General features: G+C 43.0%; 1 long non-coding RNA gene across 2 annotated transcripts in view; it reads right to left on the bottom strand.

Annotated features, from left to right (window-relative positions):
* Positions 1–968: 968 nt before the first annotated feature.
* LOC132251202 (uncharacterized) overlaps positions 969–22,313 on the bottom strand; it is a 125,164-nt gene continuing 103,819 nt past the window's right edge. For both annotated transcript variants that reach the window (XR_009463097.1, XR_009463096.1), the window contains 2 exons: positions 14,286–14,422; positions 969–1,010 (listed from right to left, as the gene is read on the bottom strand). This is a non-coding gene — a long non-coding RNA (uncharacterized LOC132251202). The remainder of the gene's footprint in view (positions 1,011–14,285; positions 14,423–22,313) is intronic.

Below are 22,313 nucleotides of genomic sequence, written 5' to 3'. Positions count from 1 at the left end.
CTTGCCACCAGAGAGCTGGTGACCTTGGGCATGGACAGGAGCCAGGACTCAATTCCTCCTCTGTTGTGGGAGAGGAGCAAGAAGGGAGGCATGCATCTTGAAGGCCGAGAAACCAGCATGGAGTCTGTGGCTTCCCTTCCTCCACAGCCTGCAGGAGTGCAGCCAGACTGGAGGGTAGGAGGGGAGAGATCTTGAAAAACTATTTGAAGCAAGGTGAGGGGAAGTAAAGAGAAAGAAGTGAAAAAAAAAGATTTTACCAATTTTAAAGGACTAAAATCTTGCATGCATCTCAGTGAATTGGGACTGCATGGGGTGAGAGGCGTTGGGTTAGGGGCAACAAGGGTCTTGCCAGCTGAGATGGGGGACCTGTCCTGACTAGGGGAACTGAGGGAGGGGAGGAGCAGGCAGGGAAGGAGTACAGTGGTTGGATCCTGTGCATCCTGGGTTACTGAAGGAACAAAAGTAAGATGTTTAATTTCCCCAAAGCATCCAGAGAATACCCTGGAATGTCCTGGCCAAAATGAATCAAAGATAAACCTCAGCTGTAGTGGCATATCACTGAAATGTTTAGAGGGTGCCTATGGTGGTTTAACACCCTTTAACTAATGATTGGTCTTGTTTTCAATGCCTTTATGATATTTTAAGGTAACCTATGCCAATGTCTAAAATGTCTAAAAATTCCATTTGCCTCTTTCCCATTTGGCTAATTTATCATCATCAATATTTCTTTACACTCTGATGAAGGTAAGATGACTCTACCCTCTTAAACAAAAGCAATAAAAGGAGGAACAAAATTTTAAAGAAAGTTGTATAACACTTTTCATATTTCTTTCTCTTTGTAATAGGGGAGCCGTTATTAGCCCCTATGAGGAGAACAAAAATACAAAAAACTCACCCAGGGTGAGAGTGATGACATCAAACGGCACCCTCCTGAGGAGCTACCAGAGCTGTCGGGGGGGGGGGGGGGGGGAAGATGATTGATTCAGAACGACCGCTGGAACTAGAAAGCCCTATAAAAGAGAATAACATGAAGGTTAGTTTCCCTGGGAAAGGGCCAGATTATAGTAACTCCCAGAAGCTGCTATAATCTATGCAGGGCCATACTGCTGAATGTACTGTGTTTATAAGGGCTGGCAGTGAGCAGAACTGCCAACCAGGAAATCTCTGTGAGAATGACGGTGAGTCCTGGTGAGCAAAATGACTGGGAAAGCAGAAGGAAGAGAGGAAAGACAATGAGGAAGCCATCCTGAACTAACAAAGGGAGCAAAAATTCCTTCCTGAACCCACTGTTGGGTAGAATATGAGAGGGAACCATAAGTTGATGCGAGTAATTGTCTAATAGTGAAAGAGACTGAGTTTTTGAGGACATTAAATAAGAAGATTGTCAGAAGAACAACCCCACTAGAGGTATAAACTGGGTGAGATGTTCTCCATCATCTAGGAGTTAAGAATTTCAGTGTCAAGACTGGTTGGGCATGGACAGGGTATAAGGGAAAGTGGAGCCCTGCAACAACAACTATCAAATTGTATGCCTTTTATTGTATGCGAGTTGATGAACTCCCCTTTGTGGTATATATCTCCCCTTTCTGGTATATATTGATTAATTTTCTCCCATCAAGGCATGGCAGGAAAGTCCCTGAAGAGGAAACAGCTACACACATACAAACAGAAAAAGCTGAGACCCCTTTGGGGTGGCCTGTAACTGTCCTGTGACACACTGATAATGTTGAAAGCTTTTCTTATCAGTTCTATTCTGGCTGCATTTACCAGCTATGAGAAGCTGGGATTTCCATACTAATGACATCAAAGTTCATATATATTGACAAACCTTCCCTATTACTTTTAACAAGTGTTGTAACATGGCATGAAACATATTTAAATAAAGTTAAAGGGAAATCTGGTGAATGTCATTGATTTTTGCATGGATCTCTCTCATTACTGATGCCAGTCACCTCCAAAACACAATGGAAATGGGAAATCTTGAATTTTAAACTGCCCAAGTTACTCATTGTATTCACAGCTTTTGCTTGCTTTTTAAAAAGGAATAAGTGTGTTCTATAAAGAACATTTTTTTTAAGACCATCCCTTGCATGGTTGGGATCTCCCAAAATGCATCCTTACCATCTGGAGTTGTTATTAGTTAGTTAGTAGTAATGTCTCTGTGATGATATATTACTCAATAATAAGAGACCAGCTGGCAGCACACATTTTGAAGATTCAGCCTCTGTAAAGTTGTGATGAAAAGTTATAGATAGAGATACCATGGAAAGAAAGAGATGGGTTTCCATAGATAATATCCAGTTCTGGGCCATGGGCTATTATAAAAAGAGTACAGGATAAAAAAGGTCCATTTGTTACTTGAGTCTCTCAGATTTCTCTTAAAAGAGAACTTAGGACTGAAGAGCAAGATTAGGAACCAAATCTTCATGTGGTGATCATTCAAAATGAGCAATTTACTATTTGAATGCAACCGCTTTTTTACCCATGTGCCAGCTATGAACCAATCAACATTTTCCCCTTATTCATAGTTGTTTCTTAATCAGTTTCTGTGTACAGGTTATTTGTGTATGGAAAAAAATACATTAGCCCTTTGCTTCCATAGAACATCTTTTTGGTCCTCAGCTTCCCCCCTAGTCAAAAGGATGACATTTCAAACCTTGTATTCTTCTCTCTGATCACATAAGCTCCTGATGTTTTGATTTATATATTATTGCTATAGAGGAGGTAAATACTTACGTGGACCTGGGAGACTACCTTTATAGCTATAATTCTTGGGCATCCATCCTTCCTGCTCCATCTTGTTTATCAGTGATGTTGCTCTCTGCCATGCAGGCAAATAATAATAAGTTCTGCTCAGCGCATGGGCAAATTCCATGACACAGGGAGCCACATTTGCCTTGATGAAATAAATGGTGATTGTTCTCTAGCTTTGAACAGCTCTGTTACCTTATTATTTTTATAATGCTCACGTCAAGACAGAAGTAAATCTGCTTGAGAAGTGACATTCTATCCCTATTATATTTATAAATCATTTAAAGAAAGACCCTTTCTTCCACCATTAAAGATATAGTTTTATACTTTAGTTCTGAATAATGGTATAAGTGGAGAGAAACTCCAGTTTACAGTTATGAACTATGTGTCTTGTTTGCCCAATATGAGAGTTGCCACTGTGCAAAGAAGAAATGATACTGAAATATCCTATTGAGGAATTTTATACAATATGAAGATGAACTGGAGGATCACACCAATGACTATAAAAGGTTGCATCTATGTGACCTTCGAAAATAGCAGATAAAGCAGTTGATAAAGAGGAAGATATTGGGGTTTTTTTTTTCCCTTTACTGATTCTGTCTTTGGAGCCGCAAGGAGAAAATCACGAACAAGACTGCAATCTACAGAACAATCCCCCAAAGGAATCATGCAGTATTATGAAGCACTTCCAGCAGACATCTTGCAAGCTTACAGGTACACTACTGTCAAACAGCTTAATATAACTTGAGTCAAAAGAAAAAAATCTGATTCTAACAAAACCATACTGTTCTTTAGAACAGGTAAAGTCAAATTCTAGTACTAAGGTTTAAATAGATTCTGCTGAAGATACTATGGGCCTTTGTACATGCAACAAAATTGTCCTTTAAAGCAGCTTAAATGCCCTTTTGCACCACTTTAATGGCATTGCTGTTTGCCCACTTGGCGGTGCATTGCACTTCAATGGCGGTGCTGTTTGCACAGTCAGCGGCATATTGAACTTTAAATGACTTTGTTACATAGCAAGAGAAAACACATCCAAGGTGTTTTAGTTTGCTAACTAACAAAGTGCAACAATGCACGGGGTGCTAAAAGCTGATGTGCTCGGGGCCTGGTGGGCTTCCAGTGCCCTGTGTACTGTCCCTGATGCCTTCTCCTGCTGCCAGCACACCCAGCTGCCCTCCTTCCATGTTGCCACTCTGCCCCACAGGCAGGCAAGTCAGCCATTCCCAGGTGGTCCCAGGCAGCAGGAACTGTGCAAGGGTGCTAGAACTTACCTGCTGCTCTGGCAGTGGGGGGGTGAGGGGGCAGCTGCCACCAGGTCACACAACCCCCTGAGCTGTGGGAGACCCCAGTGCTTTCCGCCATGTCAGTGGGGCCCCCCAGGTGGCACCTGCCCACTGGCATGTAGCCTGGGTGGTCCCAGGGGCACCGCAACTGCAGAGGGAAGCACTGGGCCCCACGCGGCTCAGAGGCTGTGCAACCCAGCAGCAGCCCATGTAGGCAGCCTCCACTGAAGAAAAAAAAAAAGTGGTGAGGAGACTGATTTTTTTTTTTCTCCCTGGAGCCTGCCTGCCTCCCTGAGCTGTGTGGTGACCCGGTGCTTCTCTCCATGTCTGCAGGGGGGCCGGTGCTTCCTTCCATAGCAGCAGTACCCCCCTCGGACCAACCAGGCTATGTGCCAGCAGGTGGGTACTGCCTAGGGGGCACCACGACCATGGAGGGAAGCACTAGCTCCTCCCCCACAGCTCAGAGACTGCTAGACCTGCCCCCCTTTTCCCCACCAGCACCAGAGAGCCAGGTAAGGATCAGGACCTCACCCTGATGTACATGCCATGGGGGTCTAATTCGGTTTAATTCTCCCTAAATTGAAGCAGTGTTTTTAAAAACCCACCATTTCAATTTAGGGAGAACTAAACTGAATTAAACCCCTATGGTATGTACAAGCACCCTATGACTACAAACAGATGTTGCATTTGTCCCAAGATAAATATTTTTTTTTTCCTGGGACAGAGTGCAGTCATTCAGATGTCCATACCTCTTGTCTCCATATAAATCCTAAAAAGGTTAATGGTATAAGAAGTACTAAAAATTTATTCTGAGACATCACAAAGTATGTCTAAATGGTTATTCCAGGACTACATCATTGAATCACTGGCAGAAAAGTCACAGTGAGTTTCAGCTGCTCACTAAGCCCTGATTAGGAGGGTGATGTGTATACATGCCAATCCCAGGATATTGCTGTCCCAGGACAAATATAGGAACAACTTGTACAGGGAAATATGCAGCATCTGCTCCTGGCTTCTATTTGGTAGTTAATACACAAAAGAATGACCAAAAGGATCTCTTTCTGATTCTGCAAATCTTTGTCTACAAAGTACATTTAGTCAATGGACTAGCTGCATTGCTTTATATGATGCCATACCCACCCTTAGGATAAAGAAAAGCATAATATGCATGTTTTCACTTTGAATCAGTTTCTAATTAAGTGGCTTAACACAGCCCTATGCAACAAATGCATCTCTGAACAAACTGTTTTTCTTTTACAAATAATGATTATTTGCAAGAAGAGCTCAGCTAAGTAGATATGCCTCTATGTTTCTTAGTGCATTTGATAGCAACATGTACATAGTCACTTTCAGAGTTTCCCCTCTATATTCAATTAATCTATTTTCCCTGTTTGTGTGGGTGATACAGTGACAGATCCAAATATCAGGAAAAAGTGGTTGTAAAACCACAAAATTTAGCAGAGGGAATAAGGGCCTAGTATAATGACCATTAAATTGTCTTTAGCTTTTTTGTTTTGTTTTGTTTTTTTCTCCAAGACTGAACACAATCGAAGTTGGCCATGTTCATTCAACTTAGATTAAGGCTTACCAAAGGCAAGTGTACAATTGAATTCATGAATGTTATCCTCATAAAGCTCCTCACAGTGATATTATAACCATTGCTTGCCCAGAGGTCAGATCACTATTCCCAGTTAAAACCTCACTCTCAAAACGTAGGAGGATTAAAATGTTGGAAAGCTACCATTCTGACTTACAAAGCACACAGGGAACCACTGTCAACACAAAATGACATCTTAAAATCTACAGCTAGGCATGTTATGGTTGATTAGAAAAATCTTAGAATTTATATTCATCTTTAGTTGTGGTATTTAAAGACACTTGTATGAGGGGGTTTGCTCAACACTCAGATGTGGAATTCATGCTTGGATTTTAAATACATCGTGCGGTATATAATTTAAACTAGTTACTTCATTTATTCTATATTACCTTAAGGCTTTATCACTGCTAGCCCATTTTCTCATCGCATACCTCATTTGCCAATGACAGCAGATAGAATCATTAAATTTGCAATATGCAAAGATGGCTTCTAGCAGCAGCACTTAGCAGATCCGTCTTTGCCCATATGCCCACAGACTTTTTCAAAAACTGAATTTTTGAGTAATTTATGACAGTTCTCACTGTGTTGCAGATGGCATATTGATCTGTTTAATCTAAATACCTGTAGTTTTGCTGAAGAAAATGCTACGCTTTTTGTGTTCTCCCTTTATGTGCTCCCTCTGTGGAATGTGAATGTGTTGGCTATAACCTTAATTGACTGATTTTTAACAAGTTTTGGCCTAGCTAGAACAAAACTAATTTTAAAATGTTTGAACATGTTACTTTTTGACAGTTTAACAATACAAAAGTATTTCAAATTCCTGCATGGCTTCTGCCCAGAAAACTGTATGTGATGATTGCATTTACAATTAATAATCTTCATGCAAATAAATTCATTGCTTCAGATACAATGTTTAGAAAAGTGATATAATACCACAAGATAGCTTCCTTTTTCCACTCTCCCTAACAAGCTACTCTCGTGGCTGTGGATATCCTCTGGCTATTAGGCTCCTAAAGACTGGACTGAAGGTTGAAGGGGCCTGAGCTGTTCCTGAATAGCTACAACTCTCTCATGAAGCAGAAGGTTGTCATGCTGTTTGGCAGGCTGGTTTTTCATTTGGCAACTGAAGCCCTGTACATTTCATGCAAATTATTAGTTGTTGTTACACGTTCCCAAAGAATCTGCAGAATTTGAAACTATGGAAAAGAAGAAATGATAATTTGGTTCCCATCTCTCTTCTCTCCTTGCCTGCTTCTTACAGCCCCACTGCAATTTTACTCTAGTTCTCTCCTCCATGTTCCAAAATCTCTGTACTCACCAAAATAACCACCCGCACTCATAAGGAAAAACCTGCAAGTTGCCTATCAGACTCCACTCAAAGATGAGTTTCTTGGCTCTGTATCAGCCGCCACACCCTGAAGGTTCCTCATATGAGGCAGGGACAGGATAAAGCAAAACCCTCAGTCAGAGATGTTATCCTTTATAAAAGAACAAGAATCTGTGGATCAGAAAACATACTTCTTTCCTGTCTAAACAAAGGCCCAGAATTTCTCCCACCCTCCCACCAAAGAAATTAATTAAGTCTTATGAATACTGACCCAAGACAAGCCCCAATAATTATATTTCTCTCCTAGACCATTCAGTGCTCTTGGCCATTGATGCCCTGGCTCAATAAAACCCTTGTCCTCTTAGGATTTCTAGTGTACATTCAGCCATAAACAATGTCAGATGACTTATGAAGGCAAAAAACCTAGAATGTTTGTAACAAAAAACGCTTAGACTCAGATCAGCAACAACTAGATTTTTTTGCCAGCATATGTCAGCACCGTGATGGAAGCCAAAAAAGTTCTCCACCACAGCATTATGCTGGAAGGGATTAAGGGCTGCTGTCAAGCATGTCTGGTCTACAGGAAATCACAGATCTCATTAATGCTGGGGATGGTATGTAGCCAGGCACTTTTCATTCAGACTAAATGAAAGAGCAATTAAATGGCCTTTGTTAAATGACAGCAGAACCAACTGAAGCTACTATCCGTGACATGAATGATCATGGCAAGGCCAAAGTACAAGTCAAATAATATATGTAATGATCTTTCCTGGCATTGGATACCAACAGCTCTGTGTTCCACTGCTTTCCCCATGTAAAAGAAAGTTGTGATCCTAGTGTTTAAAATCCGTAATGGACTAGGTTTCATTATCTCAAAGCTTGTCTCCTTCTACAGCCACACTTGGCACGGATGCTCTAATTGAGACCAAGGTGAAACCTTTAGGATCTGGGTCCAAATGCTAATGGAATTTACTATGGGTGATCACAATAAATTCAAAATTGACTGCTTCAGAGCACAGTGCAAGAAATACACTTCCAAAGAAACCTTTCCTTTCTAATGAGGAGTAACAAAAAGTTAATGTTCCTCACAGACAGAATAAAACAAAAGCACACAAAAGGAAAAGCCAAAGCAAGTGATCATAGGAAGCAGGGTCCTTTATAAATAAAGTATAACTCTTAAAAATATTTTTCACCTAGATATGGCTGTGATAGGTCCATCACATACATATACATATAGGTAACAGGATCCAGAAGTCACGTTGGAATTTGCTCTGAAAAGCAAGCTGCTTTAAATCATGCTTACAACACTATAAAATAATTCAGAGCTCTTGGTGTTTCTGTTAACTTATGTTCAAGATAGCTCCTAGGCTCTCTGCCCTTGGAGTGGTAATGTTTTTATAAGAATAAAGTGTGGTGAAATATTTTCTCCAGCCTTCTTCCCAGCACAGTACTTATTTTAACTCAGAAGTTTATTTTCTCATTACAGTGTCTTCTCTCTGCTACAAAAAGAAAGGGGAAAAAAACATTGAAAAAGGACAGAGAGGCAATTCTCTAAAGTTCTGAACTTTGACAATATTTGCCCTCCTAACCTTATGTTTGAGATTGTTATTTTCCTAATTTGCTCAGTTCCTGGGCAGCTTTCCAGAACAGAATTGCTGGGATACTATTGTGAGAAACACAATGCACCTCTACAAAGAGAGAAGCTAGTTTTACACAGGTACGTGCCAGGAACACCTTGTGCTGTAATTCTATAAGAACAGTAATGAAAGACCATTGGGATACGCTGGTGTTTTCTGAAGACAAGAATCAGGTGTGGTCAGGACAGGAAATATTACTGAACATTACTAGTTCATATTATACATATGATTGCACTTAGCTAATCTTGGAGGAGGAAATACAAAGTGTTCATCTTATGGTATTAAGCAATCATGATGTTATTCTGCAGATAACTGGGAGATTGTGATAATAAGATGGAGCCAACTTTTACTAAAGGTGTCATTCAATAGCTTTCTCCTAGTTGTAGATGTTTTATCACAAAATATTGATCTTCTTTTAGTTCATTCTAGGACATGTACCATTAACATAATACATTATATGTTATCATCAGTTCCAATAGAAAGCTATGTATCCTAGCTTCCAAAGCCCCTTGGAAACAGTTTCTGCACCAGCTGATAGGATGATGCGCTACCAACTGTACTCCAAGACTGGCTAGCTCTATTTGTTTTGGTTTGACAAGCGCCTGTGGAAAAGCAGACATTATTTCCATCTATTTATAGGCGTTTAATTGCTTTGATAAGATTCTTTTACTTGATAAATGCTTATTGTAATTGTGTCATTTCATTATAAATTGCTCTTACCGTGGTTTCATTTGGAATCATGCTTGTAAGTCTAAATTTAAGTTCAGAAACCTTTAGTTGAAGAAGTAAACCAAGTTATATGTTCTTAAGATAGAGTCTTCTATAAACTTCTCAAGCAGATTCAGTGTGTGTGTGTGTGTGCACGCGCACGCATGTGTACAGGCATGCAAATGACTTCACTAGCATTGTTCCTGATTTACATCACAATAAGTGAAGGATCAGTCTCGGAGAACTCTTAATTAACGAACATTTGTTTAGTGCAGGAGACTTATCTAGAACTGCTGAGAATAAATTAAACTTTCCTTGGAATCATAAATGCAATATTAAGTGGATCAAAACTCACAATCTCACATTGGACCCTAGAACTGCACAGAAATAAAAGCAAAAAGCCAATAATAATCTAGAACAAAGTAATGACAGGGGAATGAGTTGTTTCTCTAACTAAATCCTGTGTGACCCATCTTTAATTAGCCTTTAGTCAGCTTGTGTGACCCATCTTTAGTTAGCCAACTGGTACATTCATTAGTGGTACTTTTCTAAACACAGGCCTTTGATTTTGAAATGACTAACTAGCCAGCCCACAAACAGATTTTTATTGGGGGGGGGAGGGGCGAGGAAATCACCCATAGTTGATACACAGAAAATAAGACTAATTTAATTACTTTTAATTTTCTGTATTTCCCCCTCTTAGTCTTCATCCAGGGAGGTGTAAATTACAGGGGGAGATGCATATTCTGGGATGCTTTCCAAATGAATTTTTCTGCAAAAAAAGTGAGGTGGCACTTAGAAAACTAATGTATCACTGCCATTAAAAATATATATATATTCCCTGAATTGTGAACAGGTTGGGTAGAGATGACAAAATGTTTGTTAGCCAGTGTTGCCTATGATCATTCCTAAATAGAAGACGTCTCTGAGCCTGTCCTATGATCCCATCTCCTGTCAGTCTGGGAGTAAGGGTCTTAACTCAAAGGAATAATGGTCTTTTCATTAAAACAATAGGCTGGGATTCAAAAGACCCAAGTCAAAATATCTATATGTAGTTCCTGGACTTCTGGACCACTGAACAGGTAATTTACTTCTCAGTTCCCTGCACTTAGGTGAAACAATAATGAGGATATATAAAGCACTGAATTTGGCACCTAGGCACTGCACTTGGATCCTACCCAGAACTCCTGAGCTGGCATTAAAAAAAAAAAAAAAAAAAAATCAGATATATTTAGTATTTGTCATTCAATGGACCGGAGACAAACTTATGTTTTATTCAATGAACAAGCATAGTAATAGCGAATAGTTACAATAATGTGTTAAGAGTGCTCTCCTATTTATACCACTGTGATATATGACTTGGATTGCTGCTAATGTCATGCTACTCCAAATGTCAATGTTCCACAGGGAGCTTTCTTCACTCACTCCCAATATATTAATTGTCAGCCCCTTGAGAAGAATAAAATGTCCAAGAACACATGCTTCTCAAGTGGTTACATTTAAAGCGAAGAATTCTGCGTTCAGATACCCTTGGTAACTACAGTACATACTAGAATCTGAATCTATTAACCAACATTTACAGAGGTGACAATTATCTTGTTAGTTCTCCAGCTGTACACATTTCTGTAAAATACAATTTTTTCCTTATCAAGCACAAATTTTATAGTGAAATTTACATGTAGAAGCAGAGGTACTTAGATCTGCCAAATTTTAGCTTAACTTGCAAGATGTTTACAATAAAAAACCCTTTTTGCTAGAAAAAATACAGGTAAAAATATGTACATTGTAAGTGGCAGCAATTTTACACTTCAATTATCAATGCCTTGATGTGAATTTGAGGGAGTTCCTGACACCACCAGCAAATATAATTCACTGGGTGGAAGTAAAATTTTCCCCCAACTCTTGTGTTATATGTTAGCCACTACACTTTATCTTACTTTATGTAAGATCTTTTATATTTTAAAGAAAACTCCATTAGAATAGAATATTTTACTGAAGCTATATATTTCACTGCTTCAGATAAAGAGATCTTTTGACCTTAATAAAGAACAGAGATAACCATTTACAGTTTGGCACCTAAGTAAGACTCTCCAACATCATTATTTTAGTCCTATCAATTTTTATTGAAGAGATTATCATCAGAAATAAAGAATCATGAAACCAAGGTGTCACAGGGGGCATCTCGGGACCGACTTTCCAGTGGCCCACCCACCTGTTTCTGGGCTAACCGCCTGCCTTCTTGTCTGCCAAGGCTTGTTGTTAATTATTTAATAGATATTAATAAGCGGGAGGCTGCCCATTTCCTGCCCTGATGCCAGGGGGTGCTATCTGCAGCTCTATTCCTCCCCTACACCACAGCCCAAGCCTTGCAGATGACATCTAGATGTTCTCATCATCACTGGCTCCCACACTGGGCCCCAGAATCCTCCTCATTGAACCCCACCTGAATTCTTCTCCTCAGGCAGTCTCATCTGCCTGCATACCAGGCAACACAGCTCCCTGAACCGCTTCCCCTTCGGGTGTGATCCCCCCACCATGACCTTCAGCTCACTAGCCCTGGCCCACCTCCAGGGCAGTCGGAACCCCAGGCGCGCAGCTCTTGGGTGTTCCTCGCGGTGGGCCCCTGGCCCTTTGACCCTTCCGATCCTGACCCCAGAATGGGCCAGTCAGGGGAAGTTCAGACAGGTCTGAGTCTATGGCCTTTTCTCTCTCTCTCTGGGGGTCCACCCTCCAGGCCCTCCAAACAAGGGGTAACTCACCCGGTTGTGGGGGCTAGGGGTTAAAGCGCCACAACCCACCTTTCACTGGGGTGGTAACTGGCCTGGCATTTCCTGGGGGCTCCAGCATCACTGAGAGCCCCACCAGGCCACCCACTCCCGGCAGGGTGCAGTTTTAGGTCATACCCAGGACCTGGAGCCTCCTTATTGTCCCCTACAGCTCCTCCCTTACCTCTTGAATCAATTCAGCCAAACTGATTCAAAGATTCAGCTGCTGCCAAATCTCCAAATCAAACAGGCCGCATCCCCTACCTGCTCCCCCAGCCCCATCAATGGCTGCCCCACCCAGCCTCAGTGTCCCAGCACTTCAAAAAAATAAAAGCCCCACACTCACCAGCTACTGCCAGGCTGGGGGGAGGGGGGCAATCCCTCCTGTATCCTACTGCCCGGCACTGCATGGGGGGCTTTGCCATGAGCCCCCATCCCCTGCCCACTTTCCCAGACCAGTCAATGGCTGCCTTGCCCGGCCCCAGTATCCCAACACTTTATTTTTTTCTAAAACTCCGCACTCACCGGCTCCTGCCAGGTGGGTGGGGGCAATCCCCACTCTCTCGCACTGCCCCACACTGCATGGGGGGCTCTGCATGAGTCCCCAGAAGCCCCAAAAGCCACTGCAGCAGCCAGTGAGCGTGGGGCTTTTATTTTTATTTTCTTAAGATTCTTGGGCTAGGTGTGGCAGCTATTGATGAGGCTGGGAGAGTAGACAGGGGATGGGGGCTTGTGGTAGAGACCTCCATGCAGCGCAGGGTAGTGGGGGGCAGCGGGGATTGCCCCACCCCGACTGACGGAAGCCAGTGAATACAGGGCTTTTTAATTTTAATTTTAATTTTTTTTTAAGAGCTAGGATGCTGTGGCCAGGCAGGACAGCCATTGATGGGCCTGGGAGAGTGGGTGGGGCATGGGGCCCGGCCAGGGTCCCCCCATGGTCCCTCCCCCCACAGCCCCTACTTACTTACCGGCTGGTCCAGCTTCCTGCAGTGGCAAGCGGGGACTGCCCAAATCTCCAAAGCTCTCCGAATCTTTCCCAAGTCAATTCAGAGCGCTTCAGATTGATTCAGACCTTTTTATTGGTCTCCTGATTTGATTCAGATTTGGAGATTTGGCTTCTGAATCAAGCTGAATCAGCACTCAAAGCTTTGTACAGCCCTGCTTGATATAACACAAATAAAGGGGAAGCCGAGTCTTGGAACAAAAGGGAAATAGCAGTCTCTCAGCATGAAGTGTGTCCTCTTCACAGGGCTCCACCTCCCCTACCTCCTGTCCTTACCACACCTGCTGGGCCAATATCATGGTCCTTCCAGTACAGCTGAGTCTCTTGACCAGTTGCTTACCTGGTCAGCAACATTTATCACCCCCTCCATAATGGGGCTCATTGGGGTTCACTTAATCCTGATACACACCCCTTTTATCAGTGTCCACTCCATGAGTCCAGCACTGATCATGAGGTCCTCACACCCTTGGTGGAGGGGTTCTCCTCCTCAGTCAGTTACTCCCTTACACAGGCTGCATGGATTCAACATTCATCATTACTTGCCTTGTCTTGGGACTGCTTCCCCAGAGGATCTTCTCAGCTGCTCCCCACACCACACAACTTACTTGTACCCCAGTCTCTGCACCACAGGGCTGAGTGGATTGCTCTTTCCCACTGACTATTCCTTGCCAGCTCCCATTCCAGCTGTCTTATGGTCATCCCAGATGGAGCACAAGTTTGTTGCTCTCCTGGGCTCTTCTGTGCCTCCACACAGAACTGCACTGCTGTCCCTTAAGACACCATGCACTACCCTTTTTGGGGGTGCTGTGCCTTTACCTTCTTGCTCTTGGGCCCACCGGGCCTCTCAGGAGCCACGCATACTCAACTCCCCAGCCACATTTTTGTTAGCAGCTGGGGACAGCCAGAAGCTGAGGCTCATCCTCTCATCCAGATTAACTCCTGGACAGGGTCACCAGTGGTGGAGGAAGCCCAGCATGACTCCAAGATGAGTCAAGCAGTGATCCCGGTTACACCCAGGGTCCCACTCATCACAAGGGTTGTGGACTAGATCCCTGATGCACCCAGATAGGCCTGGTGGTGGCAGCAGAAGCCTGACATGGCTGCTGGGTAAGTTGAGCAGTGACCTCAGCCACACTCCGGTTCATAACAGGGGCCAGAGAGTGGGTCCCTGTTACAGATCCTCCTCCCTTTTGATAGTCTGTCAGGGTTACCTCATGTTGAGTCTTTTCCACACTCTGTAATACACGTTTCTTCTCGTGCTCATCCATTCCTGCCATCTGGTGATGATCATTTCTGCAGCTCCTTGACAATAAATCTGCCATTACATTTTGCTTCCCCAAATGGTGCTCTACAGAAAAATAAAAAGGTCTTAGGGCCACCGGCCACCACATTATCTAAGTGTTGTCATTCTTCATGGATTGCAACTCTTTCAAGGGAGCATAGTCTGTAACCAGGACAAACGTCTTCCCTAGTAAATAATAAAGAAAAAGTTCAGTGCTCCACTTTGGGGCTAAACATTCAGTTGTGGAGTACCTCGTCTCAGAGCCTAGCAATTTATGGCTTGAATACACAATTGGCCATTCTTCATCCTCTACCTTCTGTGTCAGTACTGCCCCTAATGCTATTCCCAAAGCATCAGTTTGTAAAGTGAAAATCTTATTAAAGTTCAGGCTATAGAACACTGGACTCTGACATAATGCCCATTTTAACTGTTCAAATTGGGGAGGAATCTTGGAGACCACTGGAGGGCTCACCTTTTCTGTCCTTTGATCAACTCAGTCAGGGGTGCTGAAATTTCTGAAAACCATGGGACAAACTTCCTCTAGTAATTAGCAAAGCTCAAGAAGGATCTCAGCTGCTTCTTGGTTGAGTGTGGTCTATAGGCCTTAAAGGGCCTCTATCTTGTCCATCAGAAGTTTAACCTGGTCCTGCCCCACTAAAAAACCCTAATGTTTGGTTTCCTTCTTCCCCAGAGAACATTTTTTGGGGTTGCTTTAAATCCAGTGGCCTTGAGTTTTAAAGGGACAGCCCACAGATGCTGAGGTCATCTATGTAGGCAGCAGCATAAGTATGATGTGGCACTAACAGTTGGTCCATCAACCCCTGAAAAGAGGTTGCTACCCCAGGTAATCCAAAGGGTATCTGTTTAAACTGAAATAACCCCCATGGGACCCAAAAAGCTGTTTTTTCCTTATCTTCCCTGGCTGTAGGAATCTGCCAATACCCTTTTAAGTCCAATGTAGATATGAATCACACTTGACACTACCCTGTATTGGATAGACTTGAGTTTAATTCTTGACTTTGCAGTACCAGTATAGACATGACCTTAATGATTCAGTCTCCTGCCAGTATCACTACACCACACACATGCTTCACAGGGGAGATCAACAGATACATTACTTAAAGATCATGATATGCTCAAATACTTCAGTTATTAGGACTATGTACAATACCCCCTCTAAGCAGTCCATGGCAAACACAGCATTTCCTTTAAGATGGATCAGTAAGTCCTACACTGCTGTAACAGAACATAGGAAGGGGTCTTTTGACATGTATCATCATCTGACTAAAAATTTAAAAAAAAACAACAAACATTTTGGAAGTAATATATCTAAATACATTTGACATCTTACTGTAACAAAGCAGCAGCAAGCTCAGCCATTCAATATGTATCAATACTGTTTATATTCAAGGATCTTTATGCCAAAACATTGCTAATAAAATCATCCATCTCATTGACTGTAAAATCAATTACAAACAAGTAAAAGGCTCCCCCCTCAATACAAGGCATACCTTTATTTGCATCAAATTATAAAGGAAATTTGAAATTTTATTCATTTGAATAGTAATAGTAGTACCTTGGTGGTCTGTTGATCGATGCACGCATTTTGGACACATAACCATCATAATTTGTTTTCAAAAAGGTTGATTAATGTTAAATATTTTCACATATGGTGACTATAATTGAAGCTTAGCTAATGGACATTTCCTTCATTAATTTTGTACAGTTCTAGAATCCATATTAGTCAGCTTGAGGCCCCATTAAGCAATTAGCATAGAGGAGCTATTTGATAGCATTATATTTCTATTAAAACCAATGGACGCATCTTCATATGATAGTCATATTTTATTTCAAGCAGTGTAAAATCAATTAATCACATTAACATTTTCATCCTGGCTATGGTTTGCAAATTAAGCAACACAATTTTTTTAGTAATATCATTAAAATTATACATATAAAATGCAAAGATTTTACCAGAGCCAAATACATAAGGAAATAGATGATGGGGGAGTAAGGAGAATTTTATTAGCATGACTAAGGTGTCTGCAGTAATGATAAGTGATACTGACCCTGCAACTGGTGCTTACAATCCCCTAAGAACACATCATAATATCATGTTTTCTGTATATAACGTATATGAATAGAAACTAGTTTATAATTTTTATAGTAAAAGTTTCAATAAGTTATTGGGACTCTTTTACATGATTCTACATGAAAATCCTGATGCTTTAATTAACACATAGTCCAATGTTAAAGGGACCAGAAGGAACTGTAAAAGGAACTAAGAATGACCCAAAATACTTTTCCAATAGCAAAATGTGTCACCATTTTGTATATCAATTTCTTAGACTCTTTCTGGCCTATAAACACAGTATTGATTCCATTGCAAAGGAATGCAAGGAGGTAGGTATGAAACCACTTGTGGCCATTCAATACCTGTGTTCAATGGGTCACATATTCAGTAGCTACTGGCAAATTACACAAGTAGAATGTTTCTCCATATTTAAAATCAGAAAGGAAGAAGGAAGGCTGACAGTGGTACTACAGAGCCAGAGGATTTGTATGTATGTGTATAATCATGAGTAGCTTTTATTTTTGATGTAGCCAAAACATTTTAAATATCAAGTGTATCATTTTAATTATCTATATTTGTCTATGCAGCTGTGTAGAATAGAGATACCCAAGTAGCTATGAGGAAGGCAGTCTATCTACTTTTTACATTAAGTTTCTCAGGAATTTGGTGAACTAAAGAGTTGAACTAAGTTAGACTGAGAATGGGATAGCCCAGTGTACTGAACATGTATACACATTTGCCTTGGGCTGAGCTTTTCACATCCCACTTCCCTCCATATAAGCTATTTTTACCCCCATGATCCTGCTCCCACCACACACACAGAACCACCAACTCCTCCAAAGACATGCCAAACCCCATCCCCACCCACCCAAATTACTTAGATCAGGTTCCTTCCGTGTTTCCTGGCACTGGCAAACTTGTGCATATCCTATACCTGATCTATGATCGCACAACTTAAAGTAAGCTACATGATCATAGATCAGATACAGCATTTACCGCTCACGTACCTTTCCCCCTCATCCTCCCACCACAAACTCTCTTACCCCAGCCTTGTCAGCCAAAGAGATATAAGTATATCTGGAGTTGGGAAGGGCTATATTTAAATTACAGATGTAAGAGGAACACAAGTGTATTTAAAAAAACTGTTTGTCAATTTACCCAATAGTGATAATCAAGTGAGCAAATGCATGCATATTTTACATCAATAACTATTGTTGTCTCTTCTTATTTGGGGTAAATGTAAAATCCCAGCCTCCCAGACTGTCTAACCAATATTTTCAATCCTTGGCATATTTGCCGTCACATTAATTATGACTGGCACCAGACCCTTCAGGAGTCTTTAAAGAGCTAATATCGTGTATCATTTATTGCTTCCCACATTTTTTTTTAAGCAGGCCATCTTTCCTCAGCTCTTACTGCTCCATCTATAATGCATGTTGTGTAGCAGTTTATAAACTGAATCAGATTAATACTGCTTCCTGGAGCAACTGTTCTTTCAGTAACTGAGCCGACCTACAATATACAGTGAAAAATATAATGCAAGCATTTGATTTCAGTTTGCAGCTATCCCACCTCACGAAGACAGTAAAGAATGTGTTTCAACAGACTCCATTAGCGACATCTGTACTGGACAGCTGGAGAAGTTAAACAGATAATTACCTCAGCATGCCTTATGGTGCATTTGTTATTAAGATATTGATTAATTATGTTTAAAGTATACTGAATGACATTGAAAACTATAACACATATACTATCTTATAAGAATATTGTTGTACTCGAACTATTCACTTATTCAGTACTTTAAATGATGCATACCTTAGTACTGCCAAAATATTTTAAGAATGTATTTTAATATTGTCACTATAAAATGAAGAACCATTGGGGTTGGAATAATCATTGGCAAAATATATTACCAAAGAATATGACTTTAAAGAATGAGACTTTAATAAAAGTTCATTTTTATATGAACATTTTTTCTTCTTCTTCCACTGAGAAAATGAATTGTAAAAGTATTTTCTGGTACTAATAGACAGAAATGTAATAAACATGTGCGGGCCGGGAGTGGTCCGAGGCCCTCGGGGGCACGTGGCGGGCTGTGGCCAGCAGCCCTGGCACGCGGGTCGCGGCATGCAGGCCGGTGGACTAGAATTAGGCACGGATGCATAGCGGTTGATTAAAGATTATTTTACTTACACCGTAGATGGTCGCGGTGCAGGCAGGAAAACTTGCTTGAGTTGCAGTTACAGATAGGAAAGAAGAGCAAACAAGAGTTCTAAACTCGCGAACTCTAGCCCAATCCGGCTGAAGGCTCTAAAACCGCGAGCCCGTCGTGTCAACCGAAGAAAACAACTTGGAGAAGAGCTCTGGATACAGTCACACGAAGTTTGCTAGACTCCGTGGAACTTGCGCGCAGGGAAGGGGTTCATCGAGGGATCGTGCTCAGCGACGGGGAGAGGCCAGAGGTTGATCAGACCCCTATAGCCTTCTTAAGGTACACGCTGGGTCCGTTAGGCTCCGCAGCACTTAGAGTTCCTCACGAAATGTTAAGTCCTCCTCCTCCAGATGGTTGTGGAGTCCTCCAACTTGGGCGGAAACCGCTCAAGCCTCTTATATGGCTAGCAAGCCAATCGCTAGCCACCACGTGGGAATAATTTAGAAACAGCCAATAGTAGGGAACAAATTTGCATGCGGGTGGCAGGAACTCCTTTGCACTGGGTTTTTTTCTTTGCAACTGAGAAATGCACCCTGCAAAGAAAGCTCCTCGTGGCGGGAAATAATTTAGCAGTGCCAAAGCGCGCGCACACACAAAATCACACCCTTGGGTTGTGACATCCCCCCTTGCTGAAGGCACAGCTGAATTATGCCATACACTCATTACTCGGGTCATCGAGAGCTCTTACCACAGGTCGTCAAACTAAACGGGTAAACACAAAATTAGCTAACATAAGAAGTTCCTCCTCCAGGGATCGAATCAAATAATAACCAGCACAAATACGTATACACATAATCAGATTCATAACAAAGAACTGCATGATCAGGGCTTCAGTGGGCGTCATGGTGAAGTCGCGCGTCAAGCCCTCACTTCTTTCGATGATGTTATCCTTCTTGGGGCTTCTCTCCGCCACACACTTTGAATTCTGGATCTCGAACTACCCTCTCTCGCACACTCAACTAGATGAAATCATCGAGGAGCCATTGTCTAGTTCTTCCAGATAATGAAAACCTAACTCATAGGCCAGTTGCCATTGGCCTGCGTCCCCTAAAATCCAAAGTTGCTGCTTATTGAGTCCAGAACGCTGTAGGAGAAATCCAAACATGTATCGCTCCTCTGGTGTTCTCTGTGGCAATGATGGAAGATCAGATTCACGATGTCTTGCACTTTGAGCCTCAGTCGGGTGTCAACGTTCCCGATCACTGGATAATCTTGGCTCCATCAGGATACGCAGTCATGACAACTGACGCAGAAGATTACTCACGGGTTGGTTTACCATTAGGTTAAGCAGAATCCGGAGGACAGTGATGTTCTTTCGCCCATAAACCTCAAGACAACTATCTATGCTGTGAATGGTTACTGGAACGGTTCCAGGATCTCGTAGATGACGGTGAGACCACGGTCTTATTCGCTGGAGTGATGTCAGTCCCAGCGCACATGCTCTGGGGTTCCAGGCACAGTACGAGACTCCAATGATCACTAGCATAAGTTGTTCTGTGCCGGTATGTTCTGGCCGTCCGTCATGCCATGCGTGGGCTTTCTGACTGATCAGTCCTGCAACAAGCGCTGGCAGTGGAATAGGCCAGTGAACGTTGAACGCCACCATGTCGATTTCAGTGACATGTCCTCTACTCCACGAAGCTTGTCTGACCAAGAAGCTTGCTTCTTCCTGGTTTAGCAGGTCGGACCCAAGTTCCATGACCAAACGTCCCAACCATACAGCTAGAGTTTCTTCAGGTTGGATTCTTGATTCTCTGCACAACTCCTGCAGTTCAGTTCTGGTGCGAGCATAATAGGCAGTAGCAACTTGGCTGGTTGTTGTTACAGGCTGAACTACTGCTGCGGGAGTCATTGCTGCTGTTATTGCTTCAGGCAGGAGGGGCGGATGCACTCCTCCGCTCGATTCTCCCTTCCGTCGGCATGAAGGCGTGGTCGCCGGAAGTGACGCTATGTCGGTGGGTGGGGTCGCCGGCCGAACTATCGCGGGTTCCTCCGAAGCTCCACCCTTCTCTTCCGGTTCTTCCACGCGGTCTCCCTCTTGCTCGGCGCCATTTTGTTGTGGCGTTTCAGGATTCTTTTTCGCAGCCGCTTCTTTGACTGCTCGAACGGCCATACGCAGCTGGGCTTTCAAACTTAAATTCTTTTGCATTAAATCAGTTACAGTACGAAAAGTTGCAGTTAGTACTCCCCCCTTGTCATATTGTGGGGCCACCCTCTCATCCACGGTGCGTTCCTCTGTCTCCAGATCTTCGCGGAGCTCGTATGGAAGCACGCGACCCCTTAATCTAGACGCCAGCATAAAAGGGGTGAACCGGTCGATCGGCACCGGTTCTTCACTTTCCCGAGCACATCTTAGGCAACGGGCACAATCCCGGGTGAGGGTCGGGTTTACTGCGCCTGCCGGGTTGACTCTGGCGAGGGACACAGTGTTGAGGGGCCTAAACAGGACCCGCTTATCACTCATTATACACCCGAATGCCACGGGGTGCAGATACACTTCCCTCTCCCTCAGGGCTCTGTCTTCGGAAGCTCCCTCTTCTCCCTTCAGCGAAAGACGTCTGCTAATAAACCTCTCACCTGTTCCGCCCACCTGGTGATAAGCAATATGCGCCTCCAGTTCCATAAAGTTTTCTACATAATATAATATATTTAATATAAATTAAATGGGAACAAAGAGAACGACATTGCACTGAGTTTAAGATGGTAGGAGGCATGCTACCTGCTGAGCCTCACTGGGCAAGTCATCACTGGAAGAACTCATTTCTGGTTTTGCTGCTTCCTCCTTCTTCCCGCGTTTTCCACTGCGCCAAGGGCAGTTCTTAAATAATTCGAGCTCCAGCGTGCCTTCCCCTGATCCCATCCTCGTTGCCATGTGTGGGCAGGGAGTGGTCTGAGGCTCTCGGGGGCGTGTGGCGGGCTGTGGCCAGCAGCCCTGGCATGCGGGTCGGGGAATGCAGGCCGGCAGACTAGAATTAGGCATGGACGCGTAGCGGTTGATTAAAGATTATTTTACTTACACCGTAGATGGTCGCGGTGCAGGCAGGAAAACTTGCTTGAGTTGCAGTTACAGATAGGAAAGAAGAGCGGACAAGAGTTCTAAACTCGTGAACTCTAGCCCAATCCAGCTGAAGGCTCTAAAACCACGAGCCCGTCGTGTCAACCGAAGAAAACAACTCGGAGAAGAGCTCTGGATACACTCACACGAAGTTTGCTAGACTCCGTGGAACTTGCGCGCAGGGAAGGGGTTCGTCGAGGGATCGCGCTCGGCGATGGGGAGAGGCCAGAGGTTGATCAGACCCCTATAGCCTTCTTAAGGTACACGCTGGGTCCGTTAGGCTCCACAGCACTTAGAGTTCTTCACGAAACATGAAGTCCTCCTCCTCCAGATGGTTGTGGAGTCCTCCAACTTGGGCGGAAACTGCTCAAGCCCCTTATACGGCTAGCAAGCCAATCGATAGCCGCCATGTGGGATCAATTTAGAAACAGCCAATAGTGGGGAACAAATTTGCATGCGGGTGGCGGGAACTCCTTTGCACCGGGGTTTTCTCTTTGCAACTGAGAAATGCACCCTGCAAAGAAAGCTCCTCGTGGCGGGAAATAATTTAGCAGTGCCAAAGCGCACACACACAAAATCACACCCTTGGGTTGTGACAAAACACATACTGAATAAT

The sequence above is a fragment of the Alligator mississippiensis genome, chromosome 6 (assembly GCF_030867095.1).
Source record: "Alligator mississippiensis isolate rAllMis1 chromosome 6, rAllMis1, whole genome shotgun sequence".
Lineage (NCBI taxonomy): Eukaryota > Metazoa > Chordata > Crocodylia > Alligatoridae > Alligator > Alligator mississippiensis.
Note: the sequence above shows the minus strand (reverse complement) of the source record. Positions and strands in the feature narration are given on the sequence as shown.